At 45.4% G+C, this 25591-nt stretch overlaps 1 pseudogene; it reads right to left on the reverse strand.

Moving 5' to 3' along the window:
* Positions 1-4290: 4290 nt before the first annotated feature.
* On the reverse strand, positions 4291-21041 carry LOC144783992 (uncharacterized; annotated as a pseudogene).
* Positions 21042-25591: the final 4550 nt, after the last annotated feature.

Genomic DNA, 25591 nt, shown 5'->3' on the forward strand with positions numbered 1-25591 from the left:
ATTACCCTTGCCCATATCCTAAGTTTTATCAGGGATCAAAAGTATGGTAGTTAAAAGAAGTGGTCGGTGATACAGGACATTAATCTCCCTTCACCGTGTTGTAAAGGGTCGACATGTTTCTGCTAAAGTGTCCTGAAGGGTACACAGCATTCTTCAGGACCAAAGGGGAGGTTATTACCTAGAGGTCTACTTCGGCAAGGCACTTTCTTTCTTCTTGATCTCCTCAGACCTCCGCAGGCTTGCTCTCCCTCTCCCTCACATTCGTCTGACTCTGACTCTTCAGACACAGGGGCAAGATCCCTCTCGGAGACCTTTCTCAAGTTCAAGCGCCTCTGCCTCTCTAGCCACTGCTCTTCAGCTCTGCTTGTTTTCCGGGCTTCTCTTTGCTCACTCTGCTCACAACGTCTCTCAGCTGAGTCTGACTCTGGACCACTTTCACAGCAACTTCCCCTTTCAGAGGCAGTTTCAGCTTCGCTGCTGTCGTGACCCTCCTCAGCTTGGTCAAGTGAGAAACCAGCTTCTTCAGACACCCTCACATCTTGGCTTGTCCCCTTCTGTGACCCTGCCACTTCACCTGGATTTTCATCAGGGAGAGGAGCTGTTTCTTCCAAAGGTGCTGAAACTCGATGTGTGTGTGAAGCATGCATCCAGTTCGGCAGACCTCAACACTTCACTGCAGTATTCGTCACCAAGATGACTTGGTATGGGCCTCTCCAGCGAACATCCAAGCAGCTCTTTCTCACGTGCTTCCGAACCAGCACCCAATCCCTAGGACTCAGGTTGTGACAGAGATCGCTTGCAGCCGGGACCTCAGCAGCCTGCTCCTGATGGGACACAGAAAGGATGACATCAGCTAGTACCTTGCAATAATCAAGGATCAGATCATCGGTGATGCTAAGCAAGGCTGTTGATGGAACCGCTGGTAACCTCATAGCCATGCCCATCAGTATCTCATGAGGTGAAAGACCTGTTCTCCTGTCTGGGGTACTGCGTATACTCATCAACACCAATGCAAGTGCATCAGGCCACTTCAGAGACGTTGATGAACACATGTTTCCCATTCGGGCTTTCAGAGTCTCATTGACTCGCTCCACTATCCCAGAAGCCTCTGGGCGATAGCTACAACGGAGTCTCTAATCAATTTGCAATGCGGCACAAAGCATCTTCATTATTTCACTATTGAAATGCGTTACTCTGCCCGATTCCAAAGAGGTCAGAATCCCTAACCTAGGCACAAGGTCCCTCAACAGCAGCTTTGCAACTGTGAGTGTATCACATCTACATGTAGGGTACGCCTCCACCCACCTTGAGAATACACACACCATGACCAAGATGTACCTTAACTCATTACACCTAGGCATCTCAATGAAGTCCAATTGCATCCTGTTGAAAGGCCCCCCTGACCTCCCAATGTGACTCATTGTGACCACAGTTTTCTTTCCTGCATACATTTGTTGACAGGTGACACATCTCTGACACACAGCTTCTGCCACAGCACGAAATTGCGGATTGTACCACGTTTGTCTGAACACTCGCATCATAGCATCTCTTCCCAGGTGTACTGCACCATGGATCTGTCTCGCCATCGGGCTCAGCAACTCATCCGGCAACACCGCCCTTCCATCACCTGAGACCCAAATATCCACATCTCCTTTCACGCAGCCTGCATTGATCCACACATTCTTTTCCTGCTCTGAAACTTGTTCCTGCAGGCGCTTGAGCTCATCCCAAATATCTGCCATGGCCAACATTGTGTTAACTCGGTTCTTTCTTGACTCCCATCTACATATTTCTCAGTGAATGAACAACCTTGTTTGGCACAGAATCGTGCAACTTCATCCGCATAACGGTTTCCAAGTGACACGAAATCTGTTCCCTTTCCATGAGCCGTGTACTTTACAACTGCAATTTCTCTGGGACGCTGCAAGGCCTCTAGAAGCAACCTCACAAACTCCCCATGTCAGATGGGCGATCCAGACGATGTCATGTAATCTCTCTGGGACCAGAACTGTCCGAAGTCATGAACTACACCAAACCCCTACTGGCTATCAGTGTAAATGGTAATTCAAATTTGGTCTGCTGCCATGCAAGCACGAGTCAAAGCAATGATCTCAGCCACCTGAGCAGAGTATACTCCTTCCAGGCAGGCAGCTTCAACTACTCCTGTAAAGGTCTCAAACGACCAACACTGTCTCTTAAACATGAACCATCGACAAATGAAAATCTCATCAGGGTCAAGCAATGGTTCATCAACAATGTCAGGTCTCGGCTTGGTGCAAAGTTCAGTCACATCAAGAAAGTCATGGTCTGCACAATCTTCATCAACAGTGTTTGGCAACTGCATCAGGGTAGCAGGATTCAAAATAGAACACCTCTTGAGGGTCACATTCTAAGCAGCAAGTTTGGCCTGCTCGTAGCGTGTGAGCCTATTATTGGTCAGGTGCTGTGTCTTGTTCCTGGTCATCAACAGATTAACAGAAGGTGGAACATGTACAATCAAAGGATGACCCATGACAATACTCTCACACCTTTCAATGCTGACACCCGTTGCAGCATCCGATTTGAAACATCCGGTCAACGCTGAAGCTACTGGATCTGGATCTAGAGTTGCTAAAAAGTAGGCAACTGGTCTACGGACACCTCCAGGTTCCTGGACTAAAACTGCCAATGCACATCCTTCTCGCACACAACAGAATAGTGAAAAAGGTTTGTTGTAGTCAGGCATTCCCAATGCCGGAGCACGACAGAGGTCTTCTCGCAACTCTAAAAATGCCTTCATACAGTCATCGTCCCATGGTACCAGATCACTTACATCCTTGTGCGTCAGTTTCTGCAAAGGCTTAGCTTTCAATGAAAAGTTGGCAATCCACTGACGACAGTGGCCAACCATCCCTAAGAACATTCTGACTCCTCTCTGAGTAGAAGGCACCATCATTCCCATGATTGCCTCTATTCTGTCTGGTGACACCTTTCTCTTGCCTTTTTCTATCCGGTGACCCAAATACTGCACCTCATTCAGGCAGTATTATAGCTTGTTTGGCGACACTTTATGTCCATTTTCTTCCAAATGATTCAGTAAGGCGATGGTGTCAATCCTACACGCATCTTCAGTCTCTGACGCCACAAGGAGGTTGTCTATGTACTGGACAAGAACAGAGTTCTGCGGCAGTACAAGACTCTCAAGATTCTTTTTCAGGATCTGATTAAAGATCGATTGACTCTCTGTATACCCGTGTGGGATACAACACCATGGTAAAACACGGTTTTCCAGCTTAAATGCGAACAAAAATTGACTCTCCTCATGCAATGGAATCGAGAAGAAAGCCTGCCAAAGGTCAATCACAGTAAACCATTCCGGCTGACATGGAATTTGAAACAATATTACACATGGATTCGATACCACTGGACAGCAGGGGACAACTATGTTGTTCACCCGGCGCAAATCCTGCACAATCTTAAACTTCCCACTCGGGTTCTGCAACCCCATAATAGGCAAGTTACATAGACTGCCCATTATTTCCTTCAGGATCCCTTGCTTGATCATGGACTCTATCACAGGTTTTATCCCTGCAATCGTCTCTGGGGTCAGATTGTACTGGGGTGTTCTCGGAAAGTCAACGTTCTGCTTGACCTGAATCTTGACAGGTTCAACCCCTTTGATCAAACCTATGTCCTCACCAGTGAAGTCCCACACTTCCTGTGAGACCGAGTCTCTCCAATCTAGTGGAAGATCTTCCACTGTCACAGCAGGGTACATTTCAATACACAAATGCTGATTTGTGACCTTAAAAGCATCATCATCATCATTGGTTTGCAGTTCCACTCCTTTAGGGGTACAATAGATGGTACAATTGAGTTTACACAGGAGATCCCTCCCTAGTAAACACACAGGGCTCAAGTCGCACACCACGAACCAGTGTTGATCCCTAAACGTTCCTATTTTCACAGGAATCAGCTCTGTCAAAGGGCTTTTATTCTCTTATTCTCAACACCTACAACTTGAATACTTTGTCCTGAGAGGGGTAGGTTGGGGACTACTGCAGATCTCACTGTAGAACGGGTAGCACCAGTATCAACCAAAAAGGTGGTAGGGTGACCATCAACATCAGCTTCCACAAATGGTCCCCTCTGGCCTACCTCCAAGACTGCTCCAAGTGTGCAGTCTTCCTCCGCCTTCAGGCACCGTCATGCCAACGGGTCTAGGTAATAATCGTCACCGTCATCAAAAAGAAGCATCTGCTGGTAAGTCCAAGTCTTCGTCGGGATCTTCGGGGGCAGGGGAACCTGTACTCACGGAGCCGAAGTCCCCCCTTTGGTCAACTTTGGCCTTGACACCGCCTTTGCCACTTCCGGCTCAGGTACCTGCACTACTTCCTCCTCCTGCTGTATCTGATTTGCAGGATTGAAGGGACACTCGCGACTCCAGTGTCCAGTCTGATGACACTGATGGCACTCAGTGGTCTTTTTCAGAGTTGCCAAATCCACCTTTGGCCTTGAATCATCTTTGCTTCCCTTTGGCTTACCCTGACCATTCTGTTTCCTTCCCAGGGTGCCTCCCCCTGACTGGACTTGGCCTCCCTTCTCAGCAGCTTGCATCTGGACCAGCATCAATTTATCTTTGAGTTTCTTATGTTTTGAACCAATCTCATCACTACAGTATCTTGCATACCTCAATATCTCGTCCAGCGGCTTGTTCTGCCAACAAATTAAATACTGCTGGATCATAAGACAAATATCAGGTCTCAATCCCAGGACAAACTTCGACACAAACTGTACCATATCCCTGGGGTCCATCATGTCCAATCCACTGTACTGTTTGAAAACCTGCAACAACTTTTCATAGTACTCATGCACCGTCTCCTTTGGCTCCTGAAGTGTTCGATCTATTTTCACCCAATCAATATCCTGTTGCGGTATCTAGGCTTTCAACCACGTGATCACCTGCTCGTATTTTTTCATAACAAGAGGTGATGGGCTATTCTTGAGAGCATCCCTCTCCGGTTCAGATGTGGGCCATTCGACTGCAACCTTACAAGCTAGCCACAAATCACTCAGAACTATAATGTCAAACAGTGTATTCAGATCGATCCACAACACCTTCGAAATCTTGACAAATCACTCAACTTGCTTGTACCATTCAACTAGACTCTCTCTCAATTTTGGAAAGTCATTTTTGAATGCTGCCAAATCTCCTCTACTCCAAGGCACATGCGCATACCCCTCACTAGCTACCTCCCGCAAAGGGTAGTTCCCAATTCATGATATCCCCCCTCTCGGAGGAGATGGTTCTGCTGCATTTCTCTTAACATTCTTTTTCTTTATTCCCATCTGTCAAGCCTACTCCATGCTCATATCCCTATGATCCGTACTCTGATGTGGGTCTTCAGTCCAATCACCCTCTTTTTATCCAAATCCTGATCAGTATACTGTAACCGATGACCACCCTGCAACATCTTCGTCTTAGACAAATCCACATCGTACTTGTATGCCAATTCAGTTAATTTCTCATGTGCCGACCTTGCTTTACGAGTCACATCATTTGCTACAAACAACAACTCATCTGGCTATATCAACTCATCTGGCCTATAGAGAGAGTGGCAGGTTCCCTTCAACAATCTCGTCCACTTCTGCTTTCCATCGCATCACATCTAACCTCTTTGCCCTTATCGCTGTTTTAAGGATGCCTCGATTAGATGCACCACTCGACTCCCTGCAGTCACTGTCCTGCTCTGTGCACCTGTTCACCTGTTCACTTCAAAGGTGAAGAGAGAAGGAATGCCTTCAATGCCAACCAAATCGCTTGGAGTGCCAATAAATTTATATGGAGCCCGTCTCCGCCAGAGACCAGTGTCCCCTGATCTCCACCTCTCTCAGGTGGCTGCCCCCTCCCAGAATTGATGCATCTTTCATGATGTGAGATCTGGTTGGGGAAGGGAAAGAGGTCTGCTGTTGACCCTATCGCAGTCCGTTAACCACCACTGCAGATCTTTCGCAGTTCCTTCTGAGATCTGAACCATGTCGGTGAGATTTCCCCAATGCTGTGCCCATTGGAATTTCACGTTCCACTGCAGAGCTCGCATATGCCACCTGGCGTGTCTTACCAACAGGATGCAGGAGGCCATAAGGCCCAACAGCCTCAGAGTCAGTCACACCGAAATCCAGGATAGAGGCTAAAATCAAAATCATAGCCTGAATATCCTGGACTTGCTGCTCGGGAGGATAAGCCCGAAATTGCACTGTGTCATGAACTGCTTTGATGAAAGCGAGCATCTGAGAAGGAGTCAAGTGTGACTTTGGCACGTTTATAGAGAGCCCAAGGGAATGCAAGAGGCTCGCCATAGTCTGAAGGTGGGAGACAACTGTAGGGGGCAAGGACGCCTTCAACAGTCAGTCATCAAGGTAGAGGAGGACTGATACTCCTAACCTGCGCAGATGAGCTGCAACCACCGCCATCACCTTGTTGAACACCTGAGGGGCACTGGTAAAGCCAAAGGTTAGCACAGTAAACTGAAAGTCCTCGTGGCCTACCTTGAACCGCAGGGAAAGGCCTGTGGCCCGGCAGGTTGGGAATGTAAAAATGCGCATCCTGAAGGTCCAACGCTACCATCCAGTCTTCCTGGTCTAGGGCAGACTAGACCTGAGCCACAGTGAGCATTTTGAATTTCTTCTTTTTGAGGAAGAGATTGACGGTCTGAAGATCCAAAATGGGCCATAGTCCCTTGTTTTCTTTGGAATCAGAAACTAGCTGGAATAACAGCCACTGCCTACTACTGAAATTGGGACCCTTTCTATAGCTCCCTTGGTCAAGAGAGCAATAATTTCCTCTTGGAGGAACTTTAAATTATCCTCCATCAGCCGTTCCAGATTTGGCAGAACAGGAGGAGGAATAGAAAGAAAACGTAGATAATAGCCCTCCTGGACGATCTGTAAGACCCACTTGTCCGATGTTATTGATCTCCAGTGATGGAGATGATGACACATTCTCCTACTAATTGGAGTAGTGTGGCCCTTCAGAATCAGCATAGGAATGCTTGGAGACTGTGGCTGCTGGGGGCAGTGTGGTAGACGACTTCTGGCCTCCATTCCGAGATCGGAATGCACCGCATCCACATCCTCGCATGGCTTGGGCAGTCTGGGTGGAATGGTGGCTGGGATAGGGCTGACGCAGCTGGAAACCCCTTCCATTGCCACAAAAGGGGTGAAAGGAAGACTGGCCTCAAGGGGTGGAGGAGAGGCCCAAGGATCTGGCCGTAGTTCGAGGGTTCCTTGAACATGACCAGGGTAGAGTCTGCCTTTTTCCCAAAAAGGTGGGTTCTATCAAAGTGCATGTCCATCAAATTGGCTTGGACTTCGCCCAAGAAGCCAGTTGTTCGAAACCAGGTGTGATGCCTCAAGGCCACCGTCATTGAAATCAATCTGCTCAGCGAATCGGTCCCATCTAGGGCCACACGGTATGGTGAATTTAGCTGCATCTCTTCCATCCTTGACAGCATGGGAGAGCACAGTCTGGGCCTCCTCCGGGACTTGCGGCAGCACTTGTGTACAGTCTTCCAAAGGGAATGGTAGAAACTACCCAACAAGCATGCAGTATTCAATGACCGCAATGCCAGGCTGGAGGAAGAAAACAAAAAAAAATCCTAACACAGTCCCATTTCCTAGGGATATACAAACAGTCTTTACGTAAGGCTGGTGGTCTGAGAGATTACATAACACAATAGAAACAAATAATGCTGCAATGTCAAGGAATTTAACGATTAAAAAATTAACAATAACAAATCATATATTAAAAAATGTATTCCATACAATACATTTGTGTGTATGTTACTTAAAAACATTACATTAAAAAATATTTAGAAAAAACAGTTGTTGACGCAGCATTTCAGTATTGTAATTAACACCTTCTTCAGGACAGTTTTTCTAGATAATAGAAAACATACAATTAAAATCTATTTATGTTAAAAAGCATTTTTGCACAGAATACATTGAGCACAATGTACACAACAAGCATTTTCTTTTTTGTTCCATTGTTGATTAAACATTTCATATTGTACCTGACCACCAGCATGAACCACACGTAATTAAACAATCAAATATTGGTAATCCTCATAATAATAATTATTTTAAAACATAGTGCCCTATCTCCAATGCAGAGAATTGCGCTATAAGTATCATGACATTAATGGCTTGTTTCTTTCTTTCCTTGATCTTAGTGACTCTTATGATATCTCCCCAGGTAATTTCTTGGCATACCACACTGTACACAGGACAGTAACATCGCACTTGGGCCCCCACTCCACACGGCTCTCACACATGAAAATGGATGCAGGCTTACCGCAGCCATTTACACTGCTTTACTACCGTCCAACTCTTCACCCAATAATGATCCATGCAAATGTTGGTCTAGTGATCTTCATATGCCACTCTCGGATAAACAATGGCCGTAATCCCTGAACAAGGTCCGATATGTATTGACCAACTCATACCTTCACTACACACAATTTGACTATGTCCATCAGACTTACGTTACACCCCGATGGATTGCACGCATGTTGATGACTGCCTCCCTGACGTGTCCAAGATGTAGCATTAAGAGGTGGGTTTCTTCCACATGGTATAGGAGCGCCTGGTGCTGGCATGTGCTTGACAAATATAATAGCTGTAACTTGCACACTGATTGACACGGACCACCCGCACCGCCCTGATTCTTGATTAGTGGGGATTCACACGAGGGCTAATCGGGACAAATATCTACATAGATTTGCTGATTTGGCATGTGTACTGTTTAAACGATTAATTTGTATGTACTGGAAATCGCCGGCATCCCCAACAAGCAATGCTGACTCCGCACACTGCTGAAATGGGCACACGCAGAAGCAGATGCCCTTGCTGAAGCCCACAGATAAGGAGGCAAGAGGACAAGTGTATTGATTCGGGACTCATTTGTCCAGAACTTGGAGGCAAGGGATGATCTCCCCACCACCCAAGAGGACTTTCTTTGTAGTGTCTTTGTCAATTGAACAAAACAGATTGATGATTGGTGCGATGCAGTGATGAAACCTGGTTCACTTCACAGTGTGTCTTATAGTTGGGTACAATATGTTGCTTCATATCTGTATGGCTCATTCCTAGTTTCACTAATGGCTGGGATGTACTGGCTTCACCCATTATGTGTCTGTGGCTTGCATTGGGATCTGTGTTTTTCTTTATCTTTGGTTTTGTTCATCATGTTTATTGCATTTATACAATACAATCATGTCAAAAAAAATACTGATTGGCACATACATTTACTTATACGTCCTCGTTGCTGGAACCCAGAACTACCAAAATTACTCCAAGGGTTTATTTACTGGCCTCATGTTCTAAGCCACAGTGACACAAAAAGCTCCAACAATTTGAACCCTGAATTTGGACCCTGCCTCAAATGCGTCCTACCCTCCAAGTGGTGCCCACACAGTGCTAAACTTGAAGTTGAGCTAAAGATGCCCAAAAAGCTAAAATTCAAAACTTGGGACTTGAAAAAATTTAAGTCTAAAAGTGCTCTGAGAACTGACAGGTGACCAGGACCAAACTGCCCGCCTCCTTGCCAATCCGCCCATGGTGCAGTACCAGTTGGTCTAACTTTGTGGTAACTCCAGCTACATTCTTCTCCGTAGTAGCAAAATCTTGTTCCGTGGTTTCTCGCAGAAAGGCCTAGTGGCTACAGCCTGCTGCTTTGTCTGGATGGTGATTTTCAACTTCCAGAAAAGTGACAAAGTCTGAATGTAGGAATATTCACGGCAACTTCGTCCACTGGCTCCCTGACGACGATGCTTCCTCCTTGGACACAGCCATCTGCCTTGTCCCGCTAAACTATCCCTTCTCTGACATTTTTCTTTCAAATTCTTTCTCAGTTCAGAGGAATGCCGAGACTAGGTCAAATCCACCTCGTGTATCCAAATGACGCTCTTTTTCGGTCAGTAATAACTTTTGACCTTGCCCTGGTCTCGCTCGACTAGATGTCCGAGATTGGCGATTTGATCTTTTAGGCACTATTTAACTTTTTAAGAATTCATAACTCCGATTTCAATTGTATTTTTGTCTTAAATTATTTATGAAATTTTACTCTTTTTTCCAAAATTTATGCCAATTGCCTCTACGTTATGCCTGACTGATTTTGTGCATGCCCCCAGTGGGGAGGGATACCCTTCTTACTTGAGAGGTGGGGGACCAAATGAGGAACACTCCATTGAAAGTTATTTTACTCACAAAGCTTGGAAACTCCTAAGAATTATTGCATCTGGTTCAGGGCTAGCCAGAACCTGCCAAACAAGACTTGGGTAGATTTCCTGGACTGCTCCTGCAAGGCACCGAGTGGTTGGGTGAGAAGCTGTTCAGTTAGTGATTTTAATAGGCTGTATAATTTTATTTTGAGGAAGCACATGCTGAGTACTTGCTTTACAGATCTGTGCCAACACCTGATTGGCAGTAAGCTCACTGATACCACGGAGCTTGCAAAGCAAGGGGCTTCTGGGTTAGCACCAGAGTGTCCAAAAAGGGATCTGTGGGGTATTCCCCAAGGTCTGATAAGGGTGCTCAACAGAAAAATTAGGGTGGTCAACAAAATCAAATTAAGCAGCTCTCTCAGGCCCCCAAAATAGTTCACAGGGGAAGAAGATCCAGGCCCAATCTGACAAAAAGAAATACGGGATTGTGGAGAAGAAAACAGATCTTTTTGTCCCCAAGTGCTATGAGTGTTGCACTTATGGGCATGTGAAGAGGGATTCCAAGAGAGCACAGCCCCCACTGGTGGGCAGACCCAAAGGTTGGCCTGTGTGGCATTTGGGGAGTAGATTGCTCCAGTTAATATGGGGGTAGCGCATAGGTGACCCTAGTGTCCCTGGGTGACAAAGAGATGGTACCTAAAATCCACATGCCCTCTAATACGTCCAAGCACAGGCAGGGGGTCACCATCAATGGGCAGAGTGTGGAGGCTCTGAAGAACACAGGAGCCAGTATGACTACTGTGAGGAGTCACCTGGTGTACGCAGAGCATATAATCTCCAATACATTCCACCAGGTTGTAGTAGAAGACAACCATAAGACACACTACCTGAGAGAGACATATGAAGATCACAAGACCAACATTTGCATGGACCATTATTGGGTGAAGAGTTGTAAGAGAGTAAAGCAGTTTAAATGGCTGCGGTAAGCCTGTATCTATTTTCATGTGTGAGAGACGTGTGGAACGAGGACCATGGAGGGTTCTGCCTGATCCTGTTCCTAGTGCAATATTACTGCCCTGTGTACAGTGTGCCATGCTAAGAAATTACCAGGGTAGATATCATAAGAGTCACTAAGATCAAGGAAATAAATAAACAAGCCATTAAGGTCCCCCATCCGTGTCAGTCCTGCTTCTTGACACCCTTGGACCTTGTGGTGTCAAATAATACTCTGGAATGCCTCGGTCTGCCACAATGGGATTAGTGGAGTGTATGCTGGCATTGCAGTTTTGCCATCAACATACCACAGCCAAAAATAGCATGCAGCTCACATCAGGCGTGTCTGGCGATGGGGTCACTTTCCTGGTGAGGTGAGCCAGGTATAATGCCACTATATATCCAGAGGCCATATTTCTGAGATCTGTGACTGCACCTACAGTGTCTAACGCCCTGTTGGGGATTTTCACCCGAGAGATCTTACCCAAAGAAGTGGTGTCTGGCAGGGCCACCAACTTCACATCTACATACATGAAGTCCATGTGGCATAAGTGTAGGATAACCTACAAGTTTTCCATACCCTATCTATCCCCCCAGACAAATGGGATTGTTGAGAGGTTCAACTAGGCCCTGAAAGGCACCATCTTTGGCTTGCCTGAGTTCATGAGGTGGAAGTGGGATGTACTCTTGCCATGCCTGCTTCTTGCCTACAGGGAGATGCCACACAAGGTGGTTGGGTTTAGCCCATTTGAACTCCTCTATGCCCACCCAGTTTGGGGACCTCTCCATTTGGCAAAGGAGTGGTAGGAAAAAGCTTCCAGAATGCTCCCTAGGATGTAGTCAGCTACATGATGGCTCTGAGAAACCAGATGCAGTGCTTCTGGAAGAAGTCCCATACAAATCTGGAAGCCAGCTAGGAGGTTATGAAGCTCTGCATGACCAGAAGGCCACTTTGGTTGACTTTCAGCCTGGCCAAATGTATAGGTAATTGAGCCATTAATACCTAGGGCCCTCCAAGGCTGCAGGCCAGGGACGTATTGGCAGGTCTGCCTGGACCAGTGCATCAATTTTAACAACTGAGCACTAACCTGTGGTATCTGGCCCAAGGGGAGCGATGCACAAAGTACGTCCTACCATGCCCACCAATGCTCCGCGGTGTGAACTCAATCTTGTTTATATCTGAGAATAAATAAGAAAATGGCCAGCCCCTGACCACGTACTGTCACACTCATACCTCCCCCACTCAGGAATTTTTTTGAGGAGTGATTTTACTTGTGTTTTCACAATCTGCTGGTAAGGAACAAATATGCAAAGAGTTACTTGAGTATATTCACTACTACCAACTTTCTTACAATCGTTGTACACTGCTCATTTATATAACACTAATTTAAACATTGTTACCTGGTTACCCCATTGTGAACTTGGAGTTATGACAGTACAACTAAGGGGCCGATTACGATGTTGTTAGGAAAGACTCCAAACACTATCCGATTAGTTAGAATCCGATTTGCAAGACTTGTTTTTGACCAAATCGTCACCTTTCCAGATGACCAAGTACGATGCAAGTGAGCCATCTGGGCTGTCCGAATCGGTTCCAAACAGGATTCAGGCAGCCTGAGATATTTGTTGCCAAATCATACAGCACAATGGAGATGGTTTTCAGAACGAGCAAGTATGATGATGGAACCGGACAGCCGTTCCAAATCGGTCTGGCCGAGACGAAACAGCGGTGGGAATTGGAATTTGGGGGGCCGAAGCAGGCCCCCCTTCACCCAGGGCTCTCCGTTATAAAGGCCCGAGGGGGTACCCATGGGTCTTCCATACCCATGCTTGCCCAGTGTGAAAGGCATCATGGGGTGCCTTTGGGGCCAGGGGAGCAGCTGCCTCTAACTCTACCACTGATGACTGGGTCACGATCAACCAATTGAAAAAGGAGTGGCTACGAATCACTATCCACGGCGCACTAATGACCGAATATTTAAGAGCAAACATTGCACCTCAGGGTTTGATAGTTAATATCCTACCCAGGCTCTTTCTGAAAGACGGTCCTTTCAAACAAGACTGGTGCCAAGTGTCATGGAAGTGCACCAAAGATATTCTCTTCCTCATTGTGAAGACTGCTAAAAGACTGGCTGATGCCCTTTTAATAAAAATACAAGCAGCAGAGACTGCCCTAAAAGGGACCTTAACCAATACTGTCTTTAAAACTAAACTTACAGAAATTAACAACGAACTTGCTGACAACAAGGAATATATACTCAAACAAAAGATTGCTAAATTACAAAAAGATGTGGACAAATTCGATAAGGAAAAATTCTACCCCTACCTTAAAGATGATTATGAAACTCTAAAACCGGTTACTCTTCCGATGACAGTTCGGATGCAGGTAGCAGAAGGGGTTCCTCTAACAGTGACTCGAGCGGCGGAAGCAATCGCAACCAACGCCGCAATAACGCCCCTCAAGGCTACAATAACGGCCCGGCATTCCATGCCCCCCCCCAAATACTGCCCCCCTGGCAATACCCTTTCTACCCACAGGGCCCCCCACAATTCTATCCATTGAACCCCCCTTTTTTAGGCAGAGGTTGGGACAGAGGAAGAGGGCGCAGAAGAGGAGGGCAGAAGAGTGTGCAGTGGCAAGATCAGACGACACCAACAGTAGAGACCAGGAGCGCGACCAGGGGCAAAAGAGCCTAATTGTCAACCTTTCGGACAGAACACTCTCCCCCACTGAAATTGATGTTCTGGAAAAAGGTTTAGGCTTTGTCCCCACTCCCACACTCCAGTCAGCTTCAGTGAGATGTGTGAGATGAAACAATTCTTCAGGAAAATACGGCTGAGGGCCTTCTTTCAGGAAAGACAGGAACCTGATCAAGAGGACACAGGGTTGCGCAACCCTTCCACCTTTACCCCAACCAACAACATGGTCTGACCAGAAATACTTGCCTTTGAGGGGGCTGTACTCAAGAGCCTCAAAACTAAACCTAACACCAACACCTACACCCATTTAAAAAAGACAGAGAGACTGGCCATTCAGTCTCTGGCCAATGATTCAACCACTGTCATCGAACAGGCTGACAAGGGGGGTGCTACTGTCATACAGTCGACAATTGACTATGACACAGAGTGTAGACGCCAACTTGCAAATACCACCCACTACACCCCTTTAATGGGAGATCCAACCAAACGTCTGACCACTGCAATTACAGGTTTAGTGACGGAGGGTGAGACGAACGGATGGATCAGCAAAAATGAAGCTGCATTCTTAGTCACCAGTAACCCGAAGACACCTTACTTTTACACCCTCCCCAAGATTCACAAGGGGGTGACACCGATACCCGGCAGACCCATTGTTTCCGGTATCGGGTCACTTTTGGAACCACTCTCCGAATTCTGTGACAAATTCCTGCAACCTTTGGTTAAGCAAATACCGTCTTACCTACAGGATACCAGGGATGTGCTCCGCCTTATAGAGAACATAGAGGGAAGGGAGGGAGTTGACCTCTTACTTACCCTTGACGTAGAAGCACTCTACACAAATATCCCTCAGCAGGCTACTTTGGAGGCAGTAGAGTCCACCTTGCAGAGCCAGGATTGGTCATCACCCACACCCATCTCATTCATCATGGCATGCGCCACTATTGCTTTGACTGAAAACGTTTTCCAATATGAGACCCAGCTATTCCATCAGATACAGGTAACATCGATGGGCAGTACTTTTGCTCCTAGTCTAGCCTGTATTTACATGGCCACTTTTGAGGAGAATACCATCAGGGGTGTCACCAACCCGTACAAAGAAAATCTCACGTTGTGGCGCAGGTATATCGACGACATTCTTGTCCTTTGGAAAGGAGATCGCACTACTTGCCAGGCATTCTGTACATGGATTAATTCCCAAAACCCCTTTCTTAAATTTACAAATACCATCTCTGTAACTAACATCCCTTTTGTTGATCTGAGAATCTGGCTCGATGAGAATGGATTAAGTACCAACCTCCACCGTAAGAACACAGACAGGAACAGCCTCCTGCTTTACGAAAGTCATCACCCAAAAGCCCTGAGGGACAACCTACCATTTGGTCAGTTCCTCAGGGTTCGAAGGAATTGCTCCACTATGGCATACTATAAAAAGGAGGCCAAACTACTCCAACACAAACTACAGGGCAGGGGTTACCCTACTAGACAGATCTGCAACTCCTACAAAAGGGCACTGAATAACCCTTGTAAGGTCCTACTGGATGTGAGGACTAAAGAACCATCAGACAATATCACCTGTGTAACCTCATTTACAAGAAACTCCACCTATATAAAAAAGACCATTAACAAACATTGGGGCATCATTAACTCCGGCGATCTGAGCATCCCACGCCTTGATTTGTGTTTAAACGCACTGCCAATCTCAAAGATGAACTAATACACACACGGCCGAAGGCAAGGGATGGTAGTACCCAGAGGACCCTCTGGGTCCTACCCCCAGTGGTGGGCCACTATCCATGTGGCAACTGTGCAGTCTGTCAACAAACTAGTTCTTGTAAGGAGGTCGCACTAACAGATACATTTATCTGGCACCTAAAACGCCACACTAACTGCAACACACCAAAATGTATCTATCTGCTGACGTGCCCTTGTGAAAAAAGATAAGTGGGTATGACAATGAGACAGGTCAACCTCCGTGTCAGGGAGCACAAAAGTAACATCAGGTGCCTCAAGACACACACTAGACTCTATGAACACTACAAAGATAAGAATCACACAGCGGACAGCATCAGGTGGCTTATCCTTGAAGCACATCAGGACATAACCCAGCATGCGCTCTTTAGAATTGAGCAAAGATGGGTACATCGTTTGAACACAGACAACATTGGTCTGAATGATTCTGTTCCCTGGGCAACCCTATCTAGATGACCACCACACCGTCCATGGTCTTGACCTCACCTGCCCATCTATGTATCACATCTCCAGAGTTCAGGGTTGGGTCTGAATCACCTAGAACACTTGGACACCATCAAATAACATGACCTTGTGAACTACTTCGACCATTCATAAACATTTAATATATGATCCCTTTGGGCTTTAATATTAACTTACCATCCCACCCACACAGATTGCGTACAACCGGCGCACACTATGTTGAATTTTCTTAAAAACATGCGTAACTGGCCACCTATCCTGACTCACTGCAAGATGGCCGCCAGACTTGACTATTCCCAGCAGTGCTGGTATAGGAACATGAGACATCTCCTGGTGATTCCTTTGGCGCATGCGCGATTCTTCATTCGACCCCTTCACGTGATGAGGGTTGTGGGTGATGGCTTCCACCAGGTTAAAGCAGAGGCATCTGAACCGCCTCCCTGCTCCGATCGTTCTTCGTCCACCGCTCGACTCCATGTGGGTTAGTGTTGAAGGTTGAGTCCGCCCGACGGACAGGTAAGCACTCTGGACGATACCTTTGCACCACATAGGGGCATGTGCCATTGAGGTACTTCTGGGTTGCCGTCTGGAATGGCTAGTGTTTGCCGACCATCGTCACGACTGTCAGTGTTGCTTCACGGCTGAGCAATACTGCTGATGTTTGGTGTGCCACTCTCTGCATGTGAATACGCCACGGGAGGCTTCAGTGAATTACGGCCCCCTGCGTGTTCGGATGCTTTCACGGCACCTTCCCATTCGATCGGTAGCATATGCGCTAGCGATACGCCTACTGCCACTTATATGCACACTTGAGCCTTAGATGGCGGCAAATTTCTAGTTCCTTCTATCCGTGATTGCGTGCCTTCTAGTGCTTGGGTGCCACTGCTATTATGCTGCCCTAGAAACTTTAGGCCTCAACTTCTTCCGGTTTTTGTCCCAATTCTTTCCAGGGTGCCTACCCTTAGGTGCCATTACATGGGAACGGACCGTTGAAGCACATTAGCAACTACATTAGGGTGAGCAACAAAGTTTTCATTGTTAATTGTGTTCTGACAGCTAACCTTGTCTGATGTGGTTTAGAGTCACTTTTTGGCGTCTTCATCTTTTAATTACATAGTTTTTTTCCTCCCGTCTTTTTAAATTAAACCCTTTTCGGCCACGATATGTACCCCCCTAGCCATATCGGGTTGAATGCACCTTTTATTTACCCAAGCGTTTATGACCTAGAATTAAGCATTATTGAGCAGTATTTCTATCCCTCATGTTCTCTGTCACTGTATTTTAGGTCGGACATTAGAAAGCAGGACCAGGCGGCCTGCGCATGCACTCACCTCCTGAGGCAGGTTGTATGAACCCCCTTTGTGTGTAGTACAGTTTTTCACTTAATAGGTCCTGAAGAATTGCAATGAATGCAAGAAACATGTTGACCTCCGGGTAGTAGATACACTACTGGGCCATTGCTTCAGTGTGCATTTCTCCCTCACCAATTTAATAAGGTAGTTAACCACATCATTAAAAGTAACCAGTGGATTACCTAACCTTTTTTAATATTTCCCACACACATCACTTGACTACACCTCTTCTATCACCCTCATACCCACATGCATCAACTGGCAGGAACAAAGGATCTCCGCTAAAGAGCCCCTTCGTGGGTGCCCGTCAGACATTGCAGTGCCAGTCTGACGAGGAGCAAAACCCATATGATGAAGCATGACACCTAGCTTGCTGGGTGTGTGAGGGTTTTAGTTCCGAAAGGAGAATTCCCCTTCTGTTCTGTCTTTCGCTTGGTTTTCCTTTCCCTTCCCTTCTCTCTCCCACATTCCCCGGGGAACTGTGTACCTCTCGTTGTCTCACATCATTGGGTGCCTGCCACAGGGTGCACGACTTACCTCAACCACTCTTTTTTCCAATGCTCAGAATACTGCTCCCATTGTAGTCAATGGAATTCTGACCGAATCGTACCCAGATGCATTCGGATGCATCCAAATCGCTCGGTCGGACTCCACTGGTCCGAGTCTTTTGGAAAGCAATCCGGGACCGATTTGGTAGGAATGCTTTCCTAACGACATCATAATTGGGCCCCTTGTGTAATCGTGGTCACTTGGCAAATGCTCAGTAGCCTCAATTACATGGCCAATTTTTTTTAGCTTCTAGTCCGAGGAGGCTTAGTAGCTCTAACAGTCTCTTTAGTCCACGTCTTTGTACTGGACAAACAGGAAGCGAGAGCTGCTCTTCACTGAGCTATTCACTTGTATTAGAAGTCTTTCGTTCAAGCCTTTACTGTCCAAGAAAGAGTTGTTAACTGTATTATGTCTGCTGCGTACATCATTTGCATATGGTTAGTTGGTTAGCGCTGACAAGTCTTGCGTGCAAACGAGCACCCAAAATTCAGTACTCACTGATTTGGCTTGCTTTTTTTACTTTATTTGTCTTTACCTTTGCAGGAAGATCCTAGCACCATCACCACCAGGAACAGCTGAGAACATGCGAGGACTCCAGACACTGGATTTGCTTTAGGTGACTTTAAACCTCGTGGTACAACCGCTCGACACACTGATTGCCTAGAAAATTGGTGCAGTGTGAGGGTGTAGCTTAAATAGACATTTAGCCAAGATAGCTGCAGAGACTTCGAAGTCACGCAAGAGTTCCTTGGAATATTCTAGAGTGTGTGTGCTTTTGTCATCCACCCCTAGTTGTGGCCAATGTTACTCATGTGCGCACTGAAGTATTTGCTAGTCTATGTGCGCTTCACTCATACAATTTTCAGCAATCTTAAGGCACTCTTTCCAAGGTTAAGGGTCACACCATGCTCAGCTTTCTTTCAACCCATGGTGAATGAGGTGATACTTGACGCTACTGTGTTCTATGGCATGTCTGTCACCATGTACACAGGTGTAAACCACCCCTTGCATCTCAATGCACACATTCTCAAGGTCCAATTCAGTGAGTTGGTCTAAACCAAACGGTCTCTACGACTATCAGTGACCTATTGAGAAAAGAAATACAACACACACACAACACACACTGGCTAGACTTTTGTGGCCCCCTAGAGGCATGTCCTATATCTCTGAACTACACCGGGAGGATGGCACCCGTCTTGTCGGCACAGTGGATATACAGGCCAAGCTTCTTCGCTATTACGCTGATCTTTACACTAAACGCCAAATTTGTGTGAAATCCCATGTCCAAAATTAAACTGGCATCAAAAAGTTAAATGTGTCCCGAAAACAGTCCACAGAGTGAATGCTAGTCACACACTGGAGGAAATTAGGTTCTGCGTCTCTTGCTGGTGGTGGTAGAGGTCTTACCATCCTCTCCTTCTGGTACAGATGAAGGCCCCCTCAAAGGGGATTGGTGGAGCCACAGTTGCAGGGTGCATGTGTTTCCTCTTGTGGCAGGGCCTCCATTTCTGTGGGCCTGATGTTGTTGGACCACCAGCAAGAGAAGATGCTGCTGGAAATGCCCTGAACATATGGGTAAAACAATCACACATCACCACAGTCAGGGAGCCCAAATTTGAATTGAGATTTTCCAGCTGAATGTAGTGCTCCCTCTGCAACTGTGTCATCTCCCAGAGCTCTGTAAGGACCTGGGCCATCATATTTTGGGACTGATTGAGGGATCCCAAAACTTGGTCATTGGTGACCTGGGTAACAATGAGCAGAGTGGCCTCACTTTGTGGGCCCACAGGTTTCCTCCCACTACCCTTTGCCATTGACCTAGTAATTCCCATCCCACTCCTGGCTGAATTGGAGGTGGTGGTGGTGTAGGATCAACATCAGCCAGGACTGGGGAGCACAAGATTGGTGTGCTGTTCCTTTGGACACAGGAAGCAGAGGTATCCAGAGGCTGAGGTGTGGTAACAGATGCGGACACTATAGGTGTCTATCCAGGCAGACCAGATAGACCAGCCTGCTCCTCCTCAGGTGTGGTAACAGCTGGGTACACTATAGGAGTCTATCCAGGCAGACCAGATGGACCAGCCTCCTCCTCCTCCTCATCTGGACTTGTAAGAGTGGATTCCTCACTGAAAACTTGTTCCTGGTCTGGAGTGGAGGTATCATCAGTAGCAGTGGCAGATGTTTGTCCATGTACTCTGGGTATTTGACCTATAATAAAACAAATATAAATTGAATTTTTAAATACTGGATTACATATCAAATGATTTTGAAGGAAAACATTGAAGCAACTTAAAAGGGAAGAGGAAATTAATGTAATGATTATAACTTTCAGTAGTATTATAAAGATAAACAAATGTTGTTTGAATTACACACAAGGCTACTTAAAAAACATGAAAAATTATGTCCAGAAATTAAAATTGGGAAGTATAGATACATTATACCAAAGATTCAACACACATCGTGGCTCTCATGCATAATTGAGCCTCCACCCACACTGTCTTTTCCTATTTGGTCTCTCAATATACTGAATACTTCAATTCTGGAATATTTTGACTTTTAAACTGGGCACTACATTTTCTATACTGTAACGCTGCCACCTCTACTTATTAAGCTGGATAGGCGTATGTACTCAAGGCCACCAGCCAAGGACAGATGAGGTAGAATACCTGACTTTTGCAGGTGAGTGAAACTGAACCACGCTATTACTAAGGGAAGTGCCACACTAGTTCAATTGCATCACAATTAAACATCATGTACAAGTTGTATATAATTGTCTTTTTTGATTTGTGAGAGTGCGGTCCAACTATGATATACCCCACTATTTTATGTGAACAACGCAATATGTTGCTTTTGTTTTACCACAGGTTGTGCCAGTGGATCTGCTGAATTGCCAGATCACTGGTTTAGTATTACACATCAATGCTTTTGACTTTTGTCACTTACTTAATTTTTCACTTACACGGAGCGTAGCAGTAGCTAGTAAGAGATCCTGATGAAACCCACGATACTCGTATAGATCAATAGGCTGAAACATGTCGATCACATTCTAGTGCAACTGTCTCTAATGCCATCAGTTACACTACCCACTATTTGTTTTTAATCCTAACACCAGGTAGCAATAATAAACTGTGTCTGGCTAACTTCGTAGTTTGTTTTAATTACTGTTTAGATAGCACTGCACTCCCTTCACCACATACTACGCAAACATTGGGTTTTATGAATGCGCCCCAATTTGAAAACATGCCTGAGCTCCTCCCTCACTTCGAGGGACACCAGGAGGTATCCCATGATGAAGCATGACACCTCTGGTGTGTATGGAAAAACGTTCTTAAAAGTGCCACCCCCTTTCTCAGCATAGTTGTTTCCACCCTTACACTCTCCCGGTGCGAACCCGGACCCGAGGGCTCTTTGTGTGTTAGGTCCCCCTACATATCCCCGGCCCATGTGACAGGCCCCGCAGGGTGCCTGCCACTTCGTGCTGGGATGTGTCCGCACCCTCTATTTTGCATTGTGGAGGGGGCTGCTGAACACATTCCCGCCACAATGCAAAATATAGGTGATGCGACCGCCGTGGTGGCGGTTGCATCGTGATTAGGATTGTGGGATGGCCGCCTCATAGGCGACCGGTCCCAAATCCATATCGATGGCGGACGGACTAAAGCCCGTCCGCCATCGTAATGAGGCCCTAAATGCTTGCTCTTCTCATTGTAAGAGGACAGGCATGCTGATCAGGAGTTTTTTTTAAAGTCTCTGCTTTGACTAACATGTTTTTAGTTTGTGTACTACAGGCCAGCAGACAGCAGTTTAGAAAATAACCTATTTTATTCTTCTTTTACGGAATTTCTTATTTAAACGGTGTTCTTTTTTTTATTAACAGAACAAATAAACTAAGTTGACGAGGATGAGTGAATTGTTCTAGCAGTTTGCTTCAGTATGGATGTATATACAGTACTGAGTTAGAACTGAGTAATGTGAATGACTGAACTTTGGAGCCAAAGGCTAAGGGTGAATTGGTGATGTGGCAGGTGGGTGAACTACTTTGTTAGAATGAATGAGTGATGCTCCATCTAAATATGAATGAGTGAAGGTGACAGACCAGGGAACAAAGGATGCTTCTAACGGTCTGTCAGCTGTGACAGATAAATGTTCTGGGACACATAGAAAAGAAACAAACTGCCTGCGACCAAACAGTGTGTTGGAATGGCTGCTGGGAATGAGCTGACAACAACGAACGGCTCAGATTGGCTGACCCCTTTGCCCTCTTTTTTTCCATGTAGACTGCATTAGCTCTACCAGTAAGCTAACACTTCCTCAAGCCGAGGCTTACAAAGAAATACTGGATGTATTTATTTTCCTGCAAGTATGACGCAATTCTCATTGGGACTGCTGTTTTCTGCACCCTGCAATTATTATCTCAGCAATGGATTTAAAGCATCTAGACATCTAGATCACTTCAGATCTCTAGAACTTTGATAGGATGTAACCCTTTTTCAGATCATGGGAGGGTCGAAGTTGAGCTTGTGTTAGGAGGAATGGAAGGGGAGCGCCCTAGGTGGCAGCTGGACCGCACCCTTCTTCAGAATAAGGATTGGGTTTCAGACTTCAAAGAGTGTGTGATAGAATTTTTTTCAGTGAATAAAGATTCAGCTGAGCCTTTTTCTGTATGGGGTGCATTCAAAGCAGCTGCCCGGGGTCAGATCATTGCGTTTTTCAGCAATAAGGCAAACGATCGCAAGCTAAAAATATCCGTCCTCCAGAGTGCTGCCGAGAGGCAATATGCTTTAAAACTTAATCAACAGCCGAATCAATGGGAACAGGCCAAAGCACTATTAAGGGATTTTTTCACTCTAGAGGAGATAAACAGCTCAAAGGCCTTCCAGCAAAGGGTCTACGAAGATAGTCAATTGATGGGGAAGCTTTTGGCTAATTCCATCAGGAAGAAACAAGAGTCATCCATCATTTTGAAAATTCATGATCCTCGAGGTGGAGTAGAAACACAGAGTGAAAGAGGCGCAAAAATATTCCTGGATCATTATGAGAGAATCTACTCCACGGAATATCAGGTGGAGGAAACTATGATTCAGGAATATTTTGACAACCTAGAAATTCGAAGTAATCAAATTGGGTGTGAAATAAGCTCTATCGAAATTCAAGACAGCATAAAGGCAACATCGGGAGAAAAAGATTCCGGACAGGATGGGTTCCCGATCGAATTTTATAAGGTTTTTATTAAGGAACTTGAAGAACCTCTGAAAAATGTATTCAATCACATTAGATTAGGTGGAAAGGTTCCTCCAGAATTCAAAGAATCCACAATTATTAGCTTTGTCAAAAAGGATAAAAATCCAGAGGATGTGAATTCTTATAGACCGATCAGCTTATTAAACTCTGACTATAAGATATTTATGAAAATCTGGGCGCAAAGATTTGTGTTTGCGGCTCAGGAGGTAATCCATCAAGATCAGACGGGTTTTATTGCGGGTCGGTATATGGCAGCTAATACAGAATTTCTGATACAGGCTTTAGATTATTTTAATATTAATTCGATTTCTGCATGTATTTTAATGATTGATGCAGAAAAGGCATTCAATCTAGTTAATTGGTCAGCGCTTTTTTTTCTCTGGGCCATTTTGGATTCCCTGCTCCAATTATCCGATTGTTACATAATATCTATGAAGGGGCATCAGCCCAGGTAAATATTAATGCTAAGCAAGCGGGGAAGATTAAAATAAATCGGGGAACTAGGCAAGGTTGCCCATTGTCCCCCTTGCTTTTTACTTTCTTTATCGAACCCTTAGTTACAAGAATAAGGAACAATGTTGCTATTGTACCCCCCATCGTCGGGATGTCTAAGTTAAAATTGTTCGCCAACGATATTATCCTCTATCTGGCTCCTGAAAAAGAAAATATTACACGTCTAATGAGGGAGCTCAAGGATTATGAAAAGATCGGGGGGTATAAGATTAACGAGAAAAAAAAAACAGAAGTTCTTGTATTAAACTCTAGTATAGATTTTCTTCTGATTTATCTTCAGCCTCAAGCAGTAAAAAGGGATCCGATTAGATACTTAGGTATATTTGTGACCAGAGAGTATGAAGAACTTTTTGCCTTGAATTATATTAAAATGAAGAACAAAATAAGGAATCTGCTAGATCAATGGTGTTTACTTCCTTTGTCATTGATTGGTAGAGTGTCACTAGTTAAAATGACTGTATTGCCATTGCTTATATTTCTGTTTAGCAATATCCCAATTAAAGTCAATATTGTTTTTTTGAATGAACTTGAATCCATGTTGAGAGGATTTATCTGGAACAAAAAGGCCTCAAGAGTCAAGCTTCCGGTGGTCCAACTTTCTGTTGATCAAGGTGGCCTGGCTCTTCCCCATTTCAAGTCATAATATGAAGCAGCCTTTTTTGATATTGTGGCAGGATTATTAAGGACTAGACAGACAAGAGATAATTTCTTTCTTGAAATAATGTTACAGGAAGCAGGTTCTCAAATCCCTATCTTCTTAAAAACTGCAAAGCTCCCTGAGAAATCAAGATATAAGGCGTTGAAAGGATACACATCAAGATTACAGCTCCTTTTTAAAAAACATGGATCTGATGGCTCTATTTATTTGAGCTTGTCAGAATGTGCCAAAATGGGTCTTAAAATAGCCTTGAATCATCTGAAAAATTGGGAACTTTCCGGGTTTTGTGAATTAAGACATCTATTTGTACAAAATAAGGTAATTAGCTGGCATGAGGTGTTGTAAATGTAAATGTAGTTGAGCTTATATAGCGCACAGCTACCCACAGTGGGTTTCCCGGCGCTTGCTTAGGGAACCCTTTCTGGTATTCCCCTGTGAGATAGCAGGGTATCCACAAGGTGAAAGTCAGGCATCCCGCCGCGAGGGGCCGATGTGGAGATTAAGCAAGCTATTGCCCAGAGTCGCAGAGTGTGAACCCATGAGTCGAGGAGGCACCGGGGCGAGAATTATCGAGTCCGTGGAATTTTTTAGCCCAAGAACCCGCCGAGGCGGGGAATTGAACCCTGGTCCAGGACCGATCTCATTTTCTGGGTCTGCTGCCTCTAACCCCTGAGCCACACTTCTCCACTGTGTTAGATAGAACGAATTCCAGGCGGCTTATGTTTTTTGAGTATTTGCAGATGGTCTATTTTATTAGAAAAGAGATAGGTGGCCTGTTTATTTCTCCCACTGCCTCCATATCAGCTCTGTACGGAGATAAAAATAAGGGCATAGGATTTTGGTATAAAAAGCTGTACCTTTCTAGATCATCTCCTGTAATTGATAGACATCTTGAGAAAATAAGCCTCTCGACACAGTGTGTTTTTACAGACAAGGATTGGGAGGTATTGTGCCATCTAGGAAATAAAGCACTCAGGGCGGCTAATTACAAGAGAATGTCTTTTTTATCACGCTGGCTGCCGTATTATACCCCGGAGGCCCTGGAGAGAATGTTCCCTGAAGTTGAGAATAAGGGCCAGATGTAGGTAAATCTCATTTACCGATTCATAAATACCGAATTTTACCGATTCGGTATTTATGAATCTGTAAATGAGATGTAGGTAAAAATTTTG

The sequence above is a fragment of the Lissotriton helveticus genome, chromosome 10 (genome assembly GCF_964261635.1).
Source record: "Lissotriton helveticus chromosome 10, aLisHel1.1, whole genome shotgun sequence".
In the NCBI taxonomy this organism is placed as follows: Eukaryota; Metazoa; Chordata; class Amphibia; order Caudata; family Salamandridae; genus Lissotriton; species Lissotriton helveticus.